The sequence below is a fragment of the Pectinophora gossypiella genome, chromosome 22, assembly GCF_024362695.1.
Source record: "Pectinophora gossypiella chromosome 22, ilPecGoss1.1, whole genome shotgun sequence".
NCBI classification, from domain to species: Eukaryota; Metazoa; Arthropoda; class Insecta; order Lepidoptera; family Gelechiidae; genus Pectinophora; species Pectinophora gossypiella.
Genome location: NC_065425.1, coordinates 1,662,762 through 1,686,136, shown reverse-complemented (window position 1 = coordinate 1,686,136; position 23,375 = coordinate 1,662,762). Strand labels below are relative to the sequence as shown.

The following is a 23,375-nucleotide window of genomic DNA, read 5'->3' as shown; positions in this document are numbered from 1 at the left end:
GCTATACTGTATTATTATCCTCGTCAATAACTACTCAAACTTCGCGAGGTAAAGACTATATTTATATAATGAAATATAAATATAAAACTAGAAAAGGTGCTGATGGTCGGTGCGCGAGCGAATATCGCTGAAAAAGACTGTACCGTTCAATAACGATTCATAATATGTTCTCTCTATGATATAAAGATAATAATATATATTTGACGATAATAAAATACAGGTGTTAATGACCTCGTAACGAGAACTTTGAGATCCAGGCCATAACTCTTGAGTTTCAAGTGGAATTTTCCACCGCAAAAAGGTGGAACGGAAAATAATTTAAAAAAAACACTAAAATTATCATGAATTTTCCGACAGGAAATTCCACTTGATATCAACTCAGAATCATGGTCTGAATCATCCCCCTCAGTGTTTGTTACGATGCCACTAATGCCATATTTACTTGTACAGGGTGTAACGGTGTAAGAGACATCGTAACAAATGCTGAGGGGGATGATTCAGACCATTATTCTGAGGTGGAATTTTTTGTCTCAAAAGTATATATACTTTGAAAATAATTTAAAAAAACATGAATTTTGTAACGGAAAATTCCACCTCAGAATCATAGTCTGAATCATCCCCCTCAGTATTTGTTACGATGTCGCTAACACCCTGTATATAGTAAAACAATTGTCGCTTTCCAGATACTACGTAAGCGCCATTTTGAAAAAAACACGTTTGGATGTGATTTTTTTTAACAAAACTTCGCAATAGACAAATTTTAATCTCAGTAAATGCGGTCTCTATTTTTTCCGGAATCGAAATTTATTCTTCTTCTATCGTGTGGGTTGTGAGGTATATTACCAACCCCATCAACCCTGGTAGGTTACTATCGAGACGCCAAAGGTCCCTGACATGGCTCATGTAACGACTACTAACTTACAGTAAGTAGTAACCGGGACCAACGGCTTAACGTGCCTTGGAAAACACGGATCATCTTACTTTCGGACAACCAGGTGATCAGCATGTAATGTCCGAACTAGGGACCACAAAGTGATTTTCGTGATATGTCCCCATATTTGAACCTAGGACCTCCGGATCGTGAGCCCAACGCTCAAACCACTACCACGAAATTTATTGAAAGTAATCGAGATTTTGTTGAAAAAAATCGCATTCTGTGGTTTTTAGAAAACCTCTGGTTGTCATGGTGTCAAACATGACATCATAGGGGTCTATACAATAGTACTTAATTAATACTTTGCTAACCATTCTCCATAATACCCATGATAGGATACATGTTTTGCAATAACCTCGAGAGAAACAATAGACGGGAGTTGCCGAGCTTTTTTTTTTGTTTTGGTTTTCCCCGAAGGGTAAGGCAAAGGGAACTATGCCCATACAGCCATGTCTTACGTATTCTTTTTCTTGATGATTAATGAAATGATGAAAGGTGATGATGATGAAACCTAAGCCCCCACCCTCGGAGTAGACTCCTACTCCGAACCCCGAACGAATTAACTCAAAAGTCCGCATAAACTTTCGAGTTATGAAGCGGCTTCCTGCCACGAAGCGAAAATAGCCAGATACACTTTGTTTATTGAATACTCCGATATAATAACACTCGCGAATGTCTTCCGACTAACTTAATGCGATCATTAACCACAAAACACCACTTCGTATTAATTATTTAGATTATTCAATGAAGAAAGCAACTGTCCCGTTCCCGTTTCCCGCCAAAAAGCCGGAGTTGCCGAGCGCACACGTTCTCGTTTTTTTTTTTTTGCTCGTTTATGGGTCAGGCTAAGATCATAAGACCATGCTGCCTAGTCTTCAGACACGCGTTCTCCTTTGCCACCTTTTTTTTTGACGTGACTTTTTGTAGATTTGCCGCAGATGGCATTAACTACTTGGCCGGACAAAACCTTTGCCGACCGTCCATGACCCCGTACATGAACGACTGTTAGTGTTTTATATGTGTAACGGATTTGTTTCCTTATGCGCTTATAAAGGCCATGGTATAAGACCAGCGGGCTTAGCTTGGAGGAGTGCTGACGTGCATTGAATGCGGTCGTACGTTTAATGCTAAGATCGGATATGTCAGTCACATGAGAGCACACGAACGACGCTCTCATTAGTTGTCGAGTCGCTGTGGCCGAATACGGTCAGGAAGGATTATTATTAGCACAGAGATCATCTGTCTCTTTCTGTGCAGTATTGTGAGAGTGACGGGTGACGTATGTCGAAGCGAGAAAGAGTCGCGCGCTCACGGTGCTAAGCCCGCAGGTATGCTCAATCCTATGACAAGCCGCCATTGCTAGCCCATAGATGACGTAAGTGTTACCATTCAATTGGTATCTCAAACATTCCAAGGACGTAAATATTATTGAAAATTAAGTGAATTACTGACTTGTAATTAATTACTATTATTTGTCGCATATACAAAAAATATTAAAACTGTACGTAAATCTTTTATAAAAAGTACAAAATTTCCTTGCAAAGTAAATTAAAAATATTGGACGTGGGTAGTTTATTTTTTATGAAATGGCAATGCAGGGTTGTGTGACGTCAGCTGGGCTAACCTTGAAATGCTAGCTGTCAGTTTTGAGCATACCTGGTCTTCTTATATCATGATAGAGACGTTTATTTCTTCTTACGAGTGTGCGGCGATAGATGTGTGCTATATACCACACCTCCCAAAGGCAACTCCCGTTTATAATTTCTCCGAGGCTTATGATTCCTTAATTCTGCAGATACCTCCTAATTTTATTTCAAGTTTTAAGAACCTGTAATTGGATAGTTTCCTAGGTCAAACATAAATTATGAAATTCTGATTACTAAATAAAGACAGATGTAAAGGTGACAAAATTTTTTAGACGGTCGTTTTAGATTTGTGCTTAAAATTGACGTGTGTTTCATAAATTTTATGCTTGTCGATTACCCGTCCTTTTCCATTTCGACGGATAAGAAAATGACAGATATAACTTAAAATAAAATTAGATGGCATTTACAGGAATTAGCAGCAATGACAGGTATAACTTAAAATTAGGAGGTGTCTGCAGGAATACAGGGCCAATAGACAAAATATAAGCATTTTACGGATATTTGTTTTGTAAGCGATGTAAGTGCACTAACTATGCTACCCGTGCGAAATAACTAGACAGTGTACGCATGTAATTGGCAAGCATATACCAAGTTATTCTTTTTATAATGCTTTTTACATGTATTGATGTATATGTACCTAAATATACATATAAATAAACTGCTCGTAATGACATAAGCGATAACACTGAATGATGGAAATCGTCAACTTCGCCGGCGGGGCCGGTATTGCGGTTTCGGAGTGTTTATTGTCGCGAGCCGATTGGCTGCCTCTATGGCTAGAGTAATCGGGTCGTCGGGATCGTATAATACGTCCTTCGGGCGCCGATACTTTTCAGTACGGTCTACAAGCGGGCACATTATTAACACCATTGGGATGAGACTACCGAATCTAGAGGACAATGGGAAATAGGGTTGCATTCCAACGAAGTGTCTATATAATTCGTACGGGTTGTACTAGTCGTATTATGCATTTGATGCTGTATTTATTATTATATAAAATACTAGAATATTTATCTATATAGTGTTCATTGTAAATACATTCGCAAATTCAGTAACGATATAGGTAAATGAGGGTGTTTTTATATTGAAGCACTTAGATCTTAGACATGGAGTAAATAAGAAAAAATACAAGTATGTAATTGGGTAGTTTCCTAGGTCGAAGATAAATTATGAAATTCTGTTTACTAAATAAAGACAAAACTAAAGGTGACAAAAAACGTTTTCTTTTTTCTATTTAACTTATTTATTAATTTCAAAGAAAATGTAATAATAAGTGCGACATTTGTCACGTTTTTCTATGACGTCACAGTGTACTTTTTCATAAAAATCCTTAATAATTTCGTGTTTTGACGTTTAGTAAAAAGTAACTGATTTGACTAGTTTGAAACTAGCCAGTCATATTAAAATTCCAACCTATCTAATTTTCCTAGTGAGGCTGAAGGCAGCTCAAGTTTCACTAGACCACAGAGCGGAGGCTGGGAGGATAGTAGTAACTTGGTCTAAAAATATGAGGTGTTATTAATTAAGAAATATTGTTTGAAAGCCACTCTACATTTTTGACATTTCCGTTACTTGTTACACAGATAATTCTATTCTAAAACAATTATAATAATTTTAATTTATTATATGCATCTAGAAATATGTAAGTATGCAGTTAAATGGAGAACTATTAACTGCTATGCTATGGACCCAGAAATGTGGAATTGATGATCAAACAAGTCATTATTGAATGTAAAGTGCACCCTAAATAGTTATTTTAATAAATAATTTTAAATAAAATATGCATTTTATTTTGACACACGAATATTGTGATTGAAAATCACAACTCTCAAAATTTACTTCATAGCTCTAGAATTAAATAAATGACTCCTAAAAAAAAAGATTTGTATAACAATTATCACATTTATTTCAGATATAAAATCCTACTCTCATAAATACAGCTTCATAAATTTGACAGCTGTCAGAACTATACAAAAAATACAAACTTCAGAAAATACAGGGCAATATTCCGTACTAGGCACTTGGAGGATGAATTAGATTCCTTTCTCTTAGACTAGGCTGTATATTATATTTCCGTCGTGCTGTCAAATTAAAGAAGCTATATTTGTCAGAGCATAGTGAGTATAAAATACTACATAGATGTAGAGAAAAAAGAGATACATGATCATTGATGTATATTACTAGTTAGAGAGCACAACTTTGAGCTTACGCATATATATTGTCACAGGTATGTACTTATAATATAATGGATCAAAATGCAACAGCACTAAAATAATATCAAATTTAGCTGCACATGTTGATTTAAAAAATAAACAATAGTTTTGAAAAATACAATGAGATACAAAACTTCACTTATAAACTACATAAAATAAAAATAATTACAGGTACCATTTATAAAGTTTCAAATACAACAGATCTCTTATTAAATGAGGAATTTTCCAAGCTAAATTCCCCAATAAAACTGTAGATGGCGCTGTATAGTTTTGTCTTTGTTTAACCTTCAAATTTCATGGATGATGACCCTTGTTATTAGATTCAGGCACCTATTATTATTCTGTTAAGTAAAGACGAGAAATATAGGTAGCAACATAATTCTTTATGTATCTGATCCAAATATCAAGCAACAATTTTTATATATATATAAAATCTGTATGCATCTGTAATTACATTATATTTTTATAATTATGTATAATTATGTACACTGAGCAATGGAAAAATAGGTAATTATCACGTTAATCTGAACAGCGCCGTCTATATTGTTTCTGGGGAACGTAGCCTGGAAAGTCCATCATTGAAAAGCACATACATATTCATGCCTTTTTCGTTTAGTGGTAAACACATCTCCAAATTAATGGATAGTTAATTCAAAATATAGCTGATACATCTGCCTGCCCTAGAAAGTAAAAGGGGCAAAGATACACTTAATGTTAGTTTATGTCAGTAAAAACTCCTTATAAATTATATAATTCAAAGTGCCAATTCCATACAATTGTTTTATGTAGGCAGTTCTAAAACTAGCTCTATCTCTTTCTTGCACTTATTGTTAGAGAAGGATAGCACCATAGAATGATCGAACTAAAAAGTGTGATTTGCCTGTCTGCACCATTATCTATAACAGGGTGTAAATTCACCTTCAACTGATAGGTGATCTCTTAAAAATCTAAAACTCATTTTAACAATTTTAAAATATTGTGAAATGTATGGAAATATAAAAATACACTTCTCATCAAAAAAATCGGAAGTGTTTCGATTTAGGTACATCCTATATAGGTACGTCCCACTGGGCACAGGCCTCCCCTCAATCAACCGAAGGGGATATCATTAGTAGTCATTCTTACACATAACTTATTTTATTTACTTAATAATATTATGTGTAATATATCGCCTTTCAATATTTTTGCTCTTCTTTATACCTATATGGATGTCAGATCTTATTTATTCATCTAAATCATCACAGGTTTCACACGATTCATGACTATCAATCTCGCAGTCATGCACTATTTTCCATGGCTGTGCGAGCCAATTCTGGAAGGCTAATTCTACCATACACTCTGCAGGAGAAGTCTTCGATAGTTGGAATGTTGCCGGCTTGGTGTCTTTTCATTCTCCTACTCGTCAGAGACGGAAGAAGCGCCGAAATTATTAAACTTGAGTCCATTCCACGCACGCTTCTAAATATGTATGTCACTTTTAAGTCTTAAATGCAGTTAGCCAAGTGCACAGGGGGGTTAAAAAGGCAACTTGAAACAATTTAAAACTAGAATATTGCAATTTGACATTTGCAAACAAACAAATGTCAAATAGCAAACAACAACAAGCAATATTGCTTTTTTAGGTGAATTGCTTTGATTAGTCCTTTTTAACCCCCCTGGTCTAGAAGGAAATTGCTCCTCATTATAGGTAATTGTGTCAAACACTAGGTAAGTGAGCAATATCATGTACCCACTGCAACATAGTTCTAAATGTTGCATTATTCTAAGACTATTTTACCCTATTATGGTTGGATCTAGCCACATTCCAGCACAAATATATCTGATAGAGGAGACATTTTTTTCAGCTCATCATCACACTGAGGGAAGACATTATTTCACAAGGCACTTTTTAACTTAAAATATTTGACCTCCGCAAACTTACAGTGTTGATTCCGATTACAGATTCCGATGTGGTAGTAGTATTACAGCTAGTTATATAATATGTAATTTAATTTTTTGACGGTCAAAAAGCGCTAACTTTGTAAGCCAATTTTGAAAAATAAATATTTTTGAATTTTGATCGATTTTACAATATATTTTTCATGTAGGTATAACATTAACTTAACAATATAAAAGAGTATTTAACATTGTGTACAGCATTCACCAATTCCTTCCATGAGAGAAAGACAACAATCGCAAGAACCGTTGACACATTGACCGAGTAATTCACCATGGCAACAGGTGAAGCACGGGAACAAACTTATCCAACATTGCTCGAAGAAGCCGCAACAAAGAGCTATACATGCCAAGCTATCGGATATATCCTCGTTTTGCTTCAAAGGAGGCTGAATAACTTTATTACCCTCTTCATTCATATCAACTTTTTCTTTTTCTGGCTGGCTAGTTATAATTTCACTTTTTAAACTGTCAGTTTCACTGAATTTAACTTTTTCTTCATTCTTAATCAAGTTTTCTTCTGTATTGCCCTCATCAGGAGGCATTTTGGAAGTTTGCTTTTTTGCCAATTAGATAATCACTACGAAAAATTGAGCATTGAGGTAGGTTGCACTTTTAGTTATAGCTGCATATCAACAATTTGTATTCATTATCCTACTCAAAGGACAATTAATTAGGCTTTTGTAAATAAAAAGTAATTTGCGGTTTGTTTTTGTAGTCTTTAGTCTAATTATTTGCTAATTATCCATTGTTTTGTTATTAACTTTTGTTTATTTTTGGAAATGACATAACTTTTAGTGTTACTACAAATAAATAAAAATCAACTTTTAGTTCTCGATTTTTAAAAACCGATATTATTTACTGTGCTATGTGAGAGACGTTATGATTTTGTATATTGATTTATTTGACTGACTTGCAGAAAATTAGTAGTTCTTAATTCAAAACAAAACTTAACTTTGAAGGCAACTTTGACCGAAATCATTTCTCTCAAATTTCTCTCGCAAAGACCAAGCCAAGCAAGTATTCATTCTCTCGTTGTTGATTGGTGGAAACAAATACCCCTCGATTCTTCCATTCGTTCATCCATCCATTGAATCCATTCATTCTCCATCCATGCACAGATTCAAATCGTTCAATTAATTTGTTTTGATTATCCCGCAGACACGGTGGTCGTATTATGTTTTTAGTTTTTGCACCATAAATCCAAAAAGAAAACTTATTGTTACGTAAATATTTTTGCAAACACGAGTGTGAAAATAATCTTTTATTTCGTTACTCTTGACTTTATAGTGAGTGGGATACTGCTGACATGCCGTTTACAATGTAATCTCTTGGCTAATACAAATAAATATCGTATACACTTTATGCTGATAACAGTGATATACATTATGAGTTATGACTCATATACCACATTGGGTTAATGGCATGCACACTCTGAACAACTGAATATGCAGAAGTTCGTCGTTGCGCAAAACAAGAAAGAAACGAAACTGTATTTCCAAACCTGTTTTGAGCAAAAATTTATGATAGTACCTACCATTTATCGGCGTGGAATGTGAAAAATAATATAATGTAAAGTGCCAGTGTCCTTAAAAAGTAAGTGTAACAATTCTTACATAAAAATAGTTCGTAAGAAAAACTTTTAAATAATTTAGCTAAACCCACTTCCTTAAAAACTTTTCAACTGTACTCAATCAAGAACTCGCTCAAGTTTTTATCGCGTATAAAAATGCCACCGATAACGTCTCAACCCGTGCAGACGCCACCACCTTCGTATGAAGACGCTGTACTTTATCCAGCCCAACCACCAGTCAATCCTGAGGTAATCACCATGCAACCTATTCCAAGTGCACCGGCAGATATCACACATAATGAAGAAATCATGTCAAACGTGCCTCTCGATCCAAGTATAGTTGCAAACCAGCTAGCTGAAGAAGAAGAAAGAAGGAAGAAGAGAGAAGAGTGTTGTTGTGATCCGGCACCAGAACCGGACATCACAGCTGAAGATTGCTACTACTGTTACATAGTTATACGTTTCTTGTGTAGTCCCTGTAGAATGTTCTGCATGGCTCTCGGTGAATGCACGAATGATTGCTGCGAAGGGTGTGCAAGTTGTTTACATAATTGTTGCGAGCCCAACACTGACAACACTGAAAATGTTGGCTGTTGTGGGGATCAAGATGGGTGTTGTGGGGACCAAGATGGATGTTGTGATGGGGATGATTGTTGTGGGGGTGGAGATTGTTGTTGTGGTGGGGACGGGGATGGAGATTGTTTTGGGGGCGGGGATGGTGGATGTGATGGATGTGACTGTGACTGCAGTGACTAACACCATTTTAAACAGATTTTGATATATACAACAAATGTTTGTGTCAATTAATGTTGTTGTGAGCTTTAGGCTTTTTTATTGTTATTTTTAATTGTTATAGACATATTTTTAGAAATTGTTATTCAATGTAAGTATTTTATATGCTCTTTTGCTGGTTAAATAATTGTTGTTACAAAGTGGTTTAATGTTTGAAAGAAGTCAAACCCACCTGCCATTGTTATTTTGCATAATGTTATCCTTCCGCATAATTAATAATTTAAATAATATTAAAATCTTGTTAAAGCTAGGATTAGTCGGATTATTTTTAAGTAGGTATCCCATTACATTATGTGGATTTCATATATTCATATATTCCTACGTAAGCGTAAAGTTTTACTGGCAATCACTTTTAGATACCTAGGTATTTTGATGTAAGCACTTCAATCTGTAACCTACTTATCGTCACTTTATAGTACAAACTACGAAAGCGCCTTTTTGAAAAATCACATTCTATGTTGTCATATTATAGTTTAGTTATCATTGTCATTTGTCAGAAGCGTAGTATTATTCTTTATTCTACGTGACAACAAAACCTCTATTTCCTTCAATTAATTTCTATCCAGGTAAAAATTGACACCTTCAATTCACAGCCAATATGATTTCGCTTAAATGCGCTTAAATACGAAATGCGTTCAAAAATGCGCTTAGGTAGATACGTCATTTCCATTTTCCACTATAAGGTGACGTTATAATACATCAATAAAGATAACACAGACGAAGCATTTATTAAAGTAGTTATGTTTCAATGCATGAAATATAGTTAAGTATAGATTAATCTATAAAAGAAGTTACAGTTAGTTAGAATCAGTTACGAAGACAATAATATATGGTTTTCTCTTTACAGATGTCACTGGCATACAATTAAGCCAGAAAGGCAACTATAAGGTATTTATGATAGACAATAGTTATTATAAATTATATAAAAGACATAGATATCTTGCTACAACTACTAAATACATCAACAGCTAAAAAAACTTCATAGAAAATCGCTCAGTAAAAGTATAAAGACAATAAAACAGAACCATGACAGAAGGAGGGACGATTCCACTTCAAACACCACCGCCGAATTATAACGAGGCTATCTTCGATAAAGAACCAAACCCGCCTTCATATAGTGCCGTAGTCACTAGCCAACCCTCTATCGATGCCGGCACAAATATACCAGAAAGAACCGTGCCACAAACACAAACATACGAAGAACAGGAAAACTGTTGTCTCTCGTGCCTAGTCTGTTTATTTGCACGCCCGATAAATGCCATATGTGACTGCATATCTCAATGTTGGAATTGCTGTTGTGATGATGGAGATTGTGGCAATTCCAACTACAGAAGAAGGCAGTATAGCACTCGCAACAACAGTGACGTGAATGACGATCAGTACTACAATGATACAGGCTCAGGGGGAGATTTTTGCTGGTTGTGTGTCGATACTGGGGATAACGGGGGGCAAGATGGCGATTTTTGGGGAGGAGGAGGCGGGGATGACGGAAGGCAAGATGGGGATTGTTGGGGAGGGGGCGGTGGGGATGACGGGTCACGTGGGGGCGATTGGGATGACGGGTCACGTGGGGGCGGTGGGGGTGGCGATAATTCGGGTGGAGATACCTGTGGAGGCGATGGAGGGGGTGACAGTGGTGGTGGAGGCTATGATGGAGGTGACTGCGGTGGAGACACAGGCGGTGGTGATTGCGGGGGAGGTTCTGACGATTAATACAGATTTGAAAGTAGAATAAAAGGAGGTAAACAAACTATTTCTTATACTCATCTAAAGGTAATGTATAGGTGCATTAAAAATGTGCTGTGAATATAAAAAATATATATTTTTATACAAAACATACTTTTGTAACATGCATGACAAAATATTTTCGAATTACTTACTGTTTGTCCTAGATTATAAGCGATTTAATTTTATACTATTACAATGTAAGCATTGCACTACAATAGAATACAAACTGACGGAAGTACAACAGAGAGCCTTATTGTTACATAGCAATTTCTTCCAGGCAACGTTAGGGTGAACGAAATTTGTTTGATATATTTTATATTTGATATACCTACTCGTTTACAACGCTATTGTTAAGACATTTTTTAAACAATACTATTTATAATGCACTAAAATAATACTTTTACTCTGAATCTACTAATAAAGGTACTATATATACTTATATATAAGATAATTTACAAATCGCATGCTTAAGAATATTTTGCATTTATACATTGAAATAATATAAGTAGGTACTGTAATGTAAGTAGAGAATCAATGTTTTATAAAGTGCCATAAAAATATAAGTTTAATGCGGACAGATTGCCATACGACGACATCTTCTCCTAATCATCATCACTTCGGAAGAATTTCAGAGATGATTGATTGATTGAGAGAAATATTTTCTTGTTTCATACTTTTCGAGCGATTTTTCTGTACTCGGGTTTTAGTTTTTAAACTTATATTTTTATTTATATTATTTTGAGGTCTTCTTTATTAAGATAACGTGCTTCCATTATGTGTTTTATGCGAGATTTGGAGATAAAACCTACCCAGAATATATCTGAGCAGTTATGTAATCATTTATACGTAATTATCGAGTAAATACAAGCCAATCCGCTGGAAAAACCTAGTAATATGTACATATTTGAAATGTGCAAATTAATCACTTTCATTTGATACCCTTGGAAGAGGACATAAACTGAGCGTAAACATATTGAGAAAAAAAAATGTTTTCTAGGTAGGTAGGTACCTGATTATTAAAACTTGACAATATTATTTTTCCTGTACCAAGCATCAAAAACTTAGAGGAAGTAGGTAGGTAGGTAGGTACCTATAGTCAGAGGCTAAGATCAAAACGAATTCACCTCCCTCGAATCTTCCATTCGTTCATTAATTCCATCCTCAATCCATTCAAATCACTCGATCATTCGATCTCTTCACTTGTTTTGATTACCCCGTCAAGGATAGTCGTATTATCCTTGTGAAACTAGTAAAAACTTTTTGGTACGTAAATAATTCTGCAAACACTAGTGTGAAAAGAAAACGTTCTGTAGATCTTTTATTCGGTTGTTCTTGACTTTGTTCGCTTCGCTCATATACCAAACCTGTTTTGACCAAACATCAATGAAAGTACTGTTTACCGACCTGGAATGCGAAAAGTAATGAAAAGCAAAGTGCAAGTGTCCTTAAAAAGTAAGTGTAGCAATTCTCACACAAAATAGTTTGTTAGAAAACTTTTCTAAACAATTTAGCTGAACAAAACTTCATGTTTTAAAATTTGATCAAGTTTTTGTTTTACGAAAAATGCCACCAATAACGTCCCAACCCGAGCGTACGTCACCACTGTCGCATAATAACGCTGTTCCATACCCACCTCCACCAACAGCCAATCCTGAGGTAATCACCATGCAACCTATGGCAAGTGCTCCGACAGACATCACACATAATGAAGATGTTATGTCAAACATCCCTCTCGATCAATGTATACAAGACCAGGAAGCTGAGGAAAGAAGGAACAAGAGGAAAAAATGTTGTTGTGATCCGAACCAAGATCCAGACATCACGCCTGAAGATTGCCACAATTGTTATTTAATTATACGTTTCTTGTGTAGTCCCTGTAGAATGTCCTGCAGGGCTTGTTCAAGTTGTTGCGAGCCCAAAACTGACAGTGCACATGAGGGTGGTTGTTGTGGAGGTGGGGGCGGTAGCGGAGGTTGTTGTGGGGACGGTACTGGAGATTGCTGTGAGGACGGTACTGGAGACTGCTGTTGTGGGGACGGTACTGGAGACTGTTGTGGGGGCGGTACTGGAGACTGTTGTGGGGGCGGAACTGGAGACTGTTGTGGGGGCGGAACTGGAGACTGTTGTGGGGGCGGTACTGGAGACTGTTGTGGGGGCGGAACTGGAGACTGTTGTGGGGGCGGAACTGGAGACTGTTGTGGGGGCGGAACTGGAGACTGTTGTGGGGATGGTACTGGAGACTGCTGTTGTGGGGACGGTACTGGCGGCTGTTGTGGGGACGGTACTGGAGACTGTTGTGGGGACGGTACTGGAGACTGTTGTGGGGACGGTACTGGAGACTGTTGTGGGGACGGTACTGGAGAATGTTGTGGGGACTGTACTGGAGATTATTATGGGGGCGGGGACGGCGGGGGTGGCGATTGTTGGGGAGGCGATGGAGGGGGCGACAGTGGCGGTTGGGGCTATGATGGAGGTGACTGGGGTGGAGACACAGGCGGTGGTGATGGCGGTGGAGGTTCTAACGATTAATACGGTAGAATCGAGGGAAATAAACGATTTATTATACCATTTTCAAAAAAAAAATGCTGTGAATCTCTAAAAAAATATGTTTTTTGTTTATAGTGGTAAAATATGTTTTTAAACTTTTATAACAAGTATGACAAAATATTTTCGAATTATTATTTCTCCTAGATTAGTAATTATACCTACTTGTTGTTATAACATTTCTCTAAAGTGGTAACCACATAGGACTTTTAATCGGGTAAAATAGTAATTTAAATTTTTACCCGGATTTAAATTTATTGTATGAAATTGAGATTTTTTTGAAGAATATCACATCAGAATGACATTTTTCAAAAATGAGCTTAAGTGGTTTTCGCTATATGGCGACGGTAAGCGATTTACTTATACTATAAAACTTTATTGTATTCGAATTTCATTATGGCAATGCAATAGAATACATAATGAAACGACTGAAATAAACCTTAGGGCGAAATAAATTGATTTCATACCTACCTATCTACTCTTAAAGTCTAAACACAATCCTGAGATAGGTAGGTACTATCATTTTTAAACAATATTAGAATGTAGATTTAAATATTATTTTTAATCTGAATTTAATAATATTTTTTATTTATGATAATTTGAAAATCGAATGCTTTATGAATAAATTATTCAATATTATTACACATTGAAAATTGGATTTTGTATTAACCGAAGTTAGTCCTAAAGAGTTGCAATGACGCATCAGAAACATTATTAAGAATTACCGATAAGTATTGTGATTAATTAATTCTAGCTATGTACCTATTGAGTCATTAAAACTTGACTGACGGGATTTCCCAAACGATTATGTAGTGTTGTTGCATAATGCATAGTGGTCAATGGGAAGGTCCCGGGTTCGAATCCCGCTAAAAACAACACTGTGAAGTGTATGTGTGTTTGGTTAGGACATTGCGGGCTAATCCAGTGATCCACCAATTGTCCGAAAATAAGATGATCCGTGCTTCGGAGAGCACGTTAAGCAGTCGGTCCCGGTTTCTTTGTATGTAGGTGTATAGTATTATTTTCTTCATCAACCCTTCTAAAAGTATATAGAACGGCAACTCTCCGCTCCCCACCAGCGGCTGAGTTTGGTTTACCTCGAACATAGTTTAGTGTATGAACCACATATGAGGCAATAAATTTGAAACGCGTACGTGCATGTCCCATATGTGGGGAACATTTTTTCTTGCCATATTGTGTATATCCATAAATGTCAGAATTTTTATCGAAAAATGACATTGCACGTGAGGGGTTGATAAATAATGTTCAGTTACATAGTAAACTTATTAAGATAAATTAATAATTTATGGAGCATTTCTGGTAGGCACCGAGGTTCGAACCGGCGCTACATGATTGAGAAGCAAGGCGGTGTACCACAGGACCACAAAGACTATTGTGATCTTGGAGAAATGCCAAGGAAAAATCGCAAGCACAGACACTGACAAACGTATTTTTGTTGAATCACACACATATATTATAATGTCGTCTAGACAAATTATTGGTTGATCTCGTGTGAGTTCGCAGATGGACATGCCCACGTTAGATAAACTTATTTTATATTATATTTTCCTTAAACGTCTTAGCAGTACTTAGTCGGGGAAAACACGCGATAGAAATGATGTTTACTTAAGGACATCCGCACGGGGCTTAAATCCATAAACTTTGTTTTTTCGCGATTACGCACCCGTACCTATTATCCCTTCGGCCGCCATTATTATTGCGCATGGCAAATTGCGTAATATGGTAAAAATATCCTGCGTGAATCATATAATTATACATAAATAGAAAAAGTACTAATTTATTATCCCATTATTTTCCCATTTAACATAAGCTCACGACTATAACCCTAATAGGGTCAGAGGTACATCCATCGCAAGATGAACTAAGTGCTTAGGTACACCAAAATGACAGGTGGTGAGCTGTATCGCTGACTATAATATATAATGGTCGAACCAACTGTGTTAGTGAAAACTGCGCATAAGATAAATTAATAACTCATTGGTGCAAGTTCGGGGTTCGGACCGGCGCTCCCCGTTTGAGAAGCAACGGTGTACCACAGCGACTTCTAAAAAACGTAGATTTAATAAAGATTCCTAACCCGCAGCAAATCCAGACGAGACAGTCAATAAGTTGTCTAGACAAGACAATTAGATGGGATGTGTCTGACTCACCAAAAATGTGTGTAAGCGTTTGTGAAACTTTCTACTCATTGTTTTAAAAAAGTACCTATGTTTATAAATAGCCTATATACGTCCCATTGCTGGGCACAGGCCTCCTCTCTCTCAATCAACCGGAGGGGGTATATATATTATATATATCTTATACCTATGTTTCATCATCATCAATTTAAGAGCCACGCTCTTGTCGGTGCAGCATTTTCCATTCCAGTCTATCAAAGGCCAATTCCTTGACTTCCCTATAAGACACGACGTTAACCTTTTCTTTAATCTGTTCCATGTATACCTATGTTTATGGGAGATAATTTAAGAGTTAGTAAATGTTAACTACTTTGATCTTATATTTATAAACATTAATACTCTCATCACTAATTTAAGAGCCACGCTCTTGTCGGTGTAGCATTCTCCATGCTACTTTTTAGGGAAAAATAGCGCAGTGGTTTCCCTCTTGCCTTCCGCCCCGCAGTACAGTCTGACGCGAGTGGGATGGCGCCCAGAGTAGTGTTGATTATTTAATACTCTACGTGCCAATAAAAGATTGCAATATAGGTAGCCCATACCTGCGTGTAAAGTGTATCTTTTTGATTGTATAATAAGTCTGTTACTCATTGCCTACTTAGTAGGTCTTAAGTGCTTTGCTAAGGCGTTTAAGGCTTGTGCCTTCCTACTTAATTATAATGTTTATAAGTATGCCTACTTAGGTTTTTTGAATGTTTTGTGATGTTGTAAATCGCATTTCGGCTGAATATTTACTTCTGATAAGGGCCGATTTCTCAATAGTCAGATAGCGTCTATGCGTGTTCCAAATTTGAATGTTTTCGTGCAAAATGGTGCTCTTTTATATTGATAAATAATTTATCCGTGTATTGAAAAATGTGCCCTAAGTCTGATTGTTTTCGAATAAATTGTACAATTATATAATTTACTTATATACTTTTTTTATAAATAAGTACAATTATTATAATTTTTGTAAAAATACTGTAAAAATGGTGCTATAAGTCGGACTGACCCCGTAACGTATGGTTTTCTTTCTCAGTACTTACTTAATGGTTTCGTCTTTTTTTCGCAGTTCTCGAAATATTGTTTATTGCTTAGCTAAAAGTATTTAATTTGAAAACGTATTCAATGTCATTACGTGTCAATAAAACGCTTATAGAAAATTATTATTGAGTTTTTTTTTTTTCATACTGAACGGAACGAATTCTTTAGGACATTTTGGGCTTGGCGCCAACCTTTTTAATTTGGCGCCAAAATGTCCTAAGATGGCCAATGACCTCACCATTACAGCTACGATTCTATAAAGTGGTAATGATTATGTTGTGATTTGACACCTAATTAGTTACATAGGTCAATGCGATGCTAATGGAATTTATATGTGCTTAATAAAACTCTAAAGCTTGTTTCTTAGAACATTTTATTTTTGAACAACACCAATTACAATACACATAAAATGACTAGATATGCAGATATAGAAACACTAAATAACTATAAAGAGTATTTTGATACTGTAACAGTAGAGTATAATGTCGATAAATTATTATATTAATTAATCGCCTTTTTACAGAACGAACACCAAAGATACCGGAAATGAACTAAATTAATGTTTAGTTCGACGAGTTGTACAGTCGGAACTATTTTTAGAGTTGTCAAAGTATTGTAAAATTTGTTTCGTCCACTTTCGGTGTGGACTATGGACATGGACACTTACAGCCTTATTATAAAACGAAGACTAAAAAAAATACCCGGTTTAAAATGTAGTCCGCGACACCGACACCGCGGAACCTGTTTCAAGGCGCGGTCTATATTTTCAACTTGGTACTTATTATCTTTAGTTTTTGTTTTCTAATAAGGCGACAAGTATCCATTCCCGCAAATAAAACTAATTCTAAATTAAATTGACAACTCTAAAAATAGGTCCGACCATGGAACTATCAGACTAAACATTAGGTAAATTAGTTCCGCCAGACACTATTAAAAATGTTCATAACCAATTTTGGCGGCAGAACACTGAATACAAGCGATGAAAATATATTTACGTAGATAAAAATAGAAAAAGCACATTCACGGCAAATGTGCATTAAATAGTATTTAATATAGCATTGAAAATTACTCCCTTTACAATAATAAATTGTAGACTTTCACCAAATCCAAATATATGAAAAAATATGTGTACTTAAATATAAAAATGTTTACAAAATTACGACTTTCCCTTATAATTTTACTATATCTTTTAATACAATACCATTAGGATCATTTTACGTACTACATCAGAACGTTTTAGACTAAATAAGTAGGTACTTTCAAGATATGAGCTGTCCCTCTAACTACATTATAGGTATTACAAACTAAACACAAATATTACGATAACGGGTTTAGTACCTCCTTATCTGCTATGTCCCTATATGATTTTGTTTTAAATAATAATAATCGTTTATTTACTAAGAGAACACAGCTACTACTACGAAAACAGTATAGGAAAACATTATCTAAACACAATACTACGAAGTACTAATATATTTTATATATGAACCGAGCGTAAGTTTGTGTTAAAAAAGTCACATCGAATCAATTCATCTAAAACATATAACAGTAAGGCTGCCTGTCCATTGAAGCGGAGCGAGCTTGCGGAGCGGTGAAACGGATAAATATTAACCAATAGGATTGCATAAAAACTCCGCTCAGCTGCAGTGGATAGAGATTGATTAATCCTATTGGTTAATATTTATCCGTTTCACCGCTCCGCAAGCTCGCTCCGCTTCAATGGACAGGCAGCCTAAGTGCGCAATGCAAACAAATGTCAAATAGCAATATTGCTGTTTTAGATGAATTGCTTCGATGTGGCCTTTTTAACCCTCCAGATATATCAAACATCCATTATGATTTTAATTGGTATACCTAGTTCAATGACGTAAATGAGAAACTTGCAGTCTAAAGAATACACGGAAACACACATCATATATTATATCATTTCTACGTAATACTTGACTAAGCATTAGTACTTAGATACGGAAGGTCAATTATACGTACTTCGCGCTATAATATTACTCATGGTACTTTTAACGAAAGATGTACCTACTAGGAATTATAGTTCGGCGGCATGGCTGTGCTGTTGCCAAATCTGGTTAAGTAAAAAAAATATTAAAAAAAAAGCAAAATCGCGGCAAATGTAAAATGTCACCGTAAGTATGTGCCGTTACAGGATGTTTGCGAGGTACCGAAATGAGCATAGTTCCCCGCTAGCCACAAGTTGGTAGTGTGACTAGGGATCGACGATCCAACGGTGTCATGTTGGTGAGTAGGTAAAATAGGTTTAGCTTTCCCGGTTAATATATTAAGCTATTTAGAAGCGTGCGTGGGATGGATTCAAGTTTAATAATTTCGGCATTTCTTCCGTCTCTGACGAGTAGGAGAATGAAACGACACCAAGCCGGCAACATTCCATCTATCGAAGACTTCTCCTGCAGAGTGTATGGTAGAATTAGCCTTCCAGAATTGGCTCGCACAGCCATGGAAAATAGTGCATGACTGCGAGAATGATAGTCATGAGTCGTGTGAAACCTGTGATGATTTAGATGAATAAATAAGATCTGACATCCATATAGGTATAGAGAAGGGCAAAAATATTGAAAGGCGATATATTACACATAATATTATTAAGTAAATAAAATAAGTTATGGGTAAGAATTACTACTAATGATATCCCCTCCGGTTGATTGAGGGGAGGCCTGTGCCCAGTGGGACGTACCTATATAGGCTTTTTATATTTGTTATGTAAGAATGACTGCTTCTTCACATCGAACTATAACATCTTGTATTATTTGCTAATGTTGCCTATTGGTAAGCCACTATCGATGAATATCATTAAGTTACAACAAGAGAGAGACAGCGCTAATTATATTCGCCTAACTAAACTAGAAACTAAATTAAGTCCACCAAATTGGACAACAATATTGCAATAAAATTATTCTAAATTCACTTATTCTTTGGTATGTATTATGCTGTAGGGTAACACACAATTACGTAACGTGATTATTTCCGTAAGTATTATTATAATTAGTTATTTTTTTTAATTATGCTTCATTACTCTATGCCTAGAGTAAATACTTAATGGCTCCGATTCCTGTAGACACCTCCTAATTTTACTTTAAGTTATTATACCTGTCATTTTCTTATCCGCCGAAAAGGAAAGGGACGGATGATTGACAGCTCTTAATTTTATGAAGAATGAGTAAATGAATGAATAACCCGGGCGAACCAAAAAGGTATTTCGCTGTTATGCAAACCGTTTGACGTGTGCTGTCAACATAATTCTGTCGGGTTATTGGCCAATGTAGAATTTTTAGACGGTTGTTTTAGATTTGTGCTTAAAATTGACGTGTGTTCCATAAATTTTATACTTGTCGATTACCCGTCCCTTTCCTTTTCGGCGGATAAGAAAATGACAGATATAACTTAAAATACACTTAGATGGCGTGTACGGTCACGAGTATTAATATGTATACACTTTGAAACCGTGTCACATTAACTTTTTTGACAAATTAAATCGTAAGTCTCATTTAATGTCAAATATGATAGTGCGACAGGGTTCTAAAGTGGGTATATGATATTGCTCATGACTATTGAAATCAGCATTTTATATATAAAAACTCACAGTAATTACAGGAACTTATTATGACATATATCCAAAAATATTTATAGTTAAAAATACAGATCCAAACTAAATCATTACCTAGGTGTATTTACATACACCGTTATGCCTATAGACCTATGAGAGACTTACTAAGCTACGTTCCTTAAAATAAATATAGATAGCGCTGTACAGAGTTTAACCTTTTAATTTCATCATTTTCATCATCAAGATCACAGTTATATGCGTCTTTTGCTTTTAGGTATAAATGGTGACAATTTGTAATAACAATTTTTTTTTTAATTTATTTATTTGATAAACTTTGAGTATACAGTTTTGACGCATAGCATCGCTAAACCAGGAAGAAAAATTAATACACCCAAGCACAACTTCCACCCATTATTATTCTGAACAAAATAAAGAGAAGCAATATAGGTAGCTACATAATTCGGTAAACATAATCTGATACAAATATGAAGCAACAATTATTTTTATATAGGCTTCTGCCATTACATTATATTTTTGATTAATTATGTACCCTAGTATTGCGAAAATAGGCAATTATCACGTTAAATCAGTACAACGCCATCTTGGGGAACGGAGCGTGGAAAGTCCCAATTAAAAAAAATGCAAAAATAATTACCAATTAGTATAACAGGTACTGGCTGATATTTAAAAAAAATACAAGTTTAATTTAAATGACAACTAAAAACTATTAATAATAAAAACTATTATATTTTCTACGCACGTCTATTGCAATAAACCACTGGAATATTTTATACGAAATATATATTTTTCCATGGAAGTCCTTGTGATATAAGTAATTGTTAAAATACACACAACTATCATATTGAAATTTTCTAATGAACAGCGAAAACCACATCAAAAACCGTCCAGCGGTTTTAAGAATACAAGCAGATAGACTAGAGAATTATATTACTAAAATAAATTTCTTATCAATATTATTATTATTATGGCAACACCTAAAATGCAATACATTTTTATTTTTAAATAAGCAAGGGAAGCGAGAAGTAAGTACGCAGTTTGAACAGTATTTACCTATGTATACATAAATAATCATTTTTTTTATTAAATATTAATTACAATTATAATATTCATAACACGGTAAATTGACACACATTTATCTGAAATATTACTATACCCTGATAAACGTAACATGACGGTAATGTCAGTTACACTGAAGGCATACAGCACCGTAAGCACGCGACTCTTTCTCGCCGCGACAGAGATCGTCTGTCTCTTTCTGTGCAGTACTGTGAGAGAGTGACGGGTGTGACGGGCGGGTGAGTTACGGTGCTAAGCCCGCAGCTTTGAACGAAAAAAGCGAGAGATATGTCATTATATAAACGTTAAAGTTACGTTTAACCTCTATCTGCCGAGATACCAGACACAATAAATTTTACATAGTGCCTGGTCCAGTTTAACATACATAAACTCACGCCTATTTCCCACCAGAGTAATTACATTTGCTTCTATCCTGACACACTTCTCTTCTCGTTTTATGCACGTACGCTGGTCCAGACTAGATCGTACTAAACATTTTACGTTTAACAGGGTATAAATATAAATATTTATGGCATATATTTGAATTTACCAATATGATAATAAAAACTGTATATAAGCATAGACACCAAATATATTCCAAAATATTACTACTAATAAGTTCGCTCATGTGACTAAATATACAACTATGTATATTATATTTACCCTGTGACTATATTCGGCTATATACCGCTTGACTTCAGCCAATATACATCCGTAAAATAATATCCTACAATGGAAATTGTATAGAGATATTACAAAACCCATACGATACAAGTGATATTAGTATAATGTTAAAGCGGTTTCCATACAAAGACTACAATAACTGCATAGCCTTTTCCATACACTTTTCTATTGAGCAGTTTCTTGCCGTCTAAACCCCATATTCTAAGATGTTCACTCGAACTTTACGAACGCGAATTACGCGAACTTTACGAAATTTAATGACGCGACCTCAAGGTCTAACTAGAACTCAGCTCAAAACTTGTCATAGCTTAGTTTATCTATGACAAAAATAATAATTTCAATCACCGAATGGCATGGCTACACTGACGCCATCTATTGTCGCCGAGGACCCTTAAAATACCAAAATGCTCAACTGTGACCGAGTCGAGTGGAGGATGAGTTGAGTGAACATCTTAGACAGGTGTTGGCAATCTTCATGCAGTGTGGGCAGTAATAAAAAAAAACTATTATTTATGCTTGCATTAATATTCCAGGATAACTGATGCTGGTACCTACCTAAAAGATGATTTAAAATTTTACCACGTTTATTTAATAATTAAATAAAACTAACTTTAATAGCGACATAATAAAATAATTATTTTAACAATTTAGATAATTATCTACCTATACATTTTTGCTCATACTATTAAAAATAATAATAATTCTTTACTTATTAATATCTTAATTCTAAAACGAGTACGAGATTTCAAGTTTATTTGTAGTATATGACGACTAGATAATAATTATTATGAATAAATAATATTAATAAAACTGAAGTACTGACTTTACTAAACACGCAGATTAAATTACCTACAACCTAAATATACGCGACTATGAGATATTCATAAGATATTTAAGTCTAGAAAGTAGATTTTAAGTTTTAAGAGTGGAATGTGATAATTAAGAGCCACTGCACACGATAGCTGAAAACTATCAATTACGGGGTCCATCTGTTTCTCTGGGAATAGATACGATGCCGAATTCGTGACCTTTTCACTGTTAAAGCACATAATAACGGGTTCTTACGCGTTTAAATGGGGATATGAGACTCCCGATATTTCGACACTGTTGCAAGTGCCATGATCACGGGATGACTGATGAGATTGGAGTGGAGTAGGCAGATCCATAATTTTCTACGGGCAGACATATCTATCTACCCTCTTTCTTTGCCGCTTGCTTATGTTTTTGATATCGGAATGTTCGGAACCATCTGAACTCGCACCAAACTCACTACGACAAACCGCTTTTCACTGTTGTGCCGAGTAAATCTAATTATTTTTAATTCTACATACATAAACTCAAGCCTATTTCCGGGGTAAGCAGAGACTATGGAATTCCATTTGCTTCGATCCTGACACTCTTCTCTTGCTTCCTCCACATTCATCAATCCTTTCACACGCGCACGCCGGTTCAGAGTA

General features: G+C 35.5%; 2 protein-coding genes across 9 annotated transcripts in view; one reads left to right on the top strand and one right to left on the bottom strand.

Moving 5' to 3' along the window:
* The window catches only part of LOC126376935 (uncharacterized), a 227,877-nt gene that overhangs the window by 82,444 nt on the left and 122,058 nt on the right, over nucleotides 1-23,375 (bottom strand). The window lies entirely within an intron of this gene.
* LOC126377079 (alpha-sarcoglycan) overlaps nucleotides 7,174-23,375 on the top strand; it is a 64,242-nt gene continuing 48,040 nt past the window's right edge. The window contains exons 1-4 of one of the 8 annotated variants that reach the window (XM_050024730.1): nucleotides 7,174-7,894; nucleotides 8,019-8,051; nucleotides 8,183-8,324; nucleotides 9,941-9,981. The gene's annotated coding sequence lies outside the window, so the exon portion shown is untranslated. Of the gene's footprint in view, nucleotides 8,551-9,940; nucleotides 9,982-10,061; nucleotides 10,611-23,375 lie in introns of those variants that run through there. The other 7 variants (XM_050024731.1, XR_007567786.1, XM_050024734.1 and 4 more) reach the window with 7 other exon arrangements.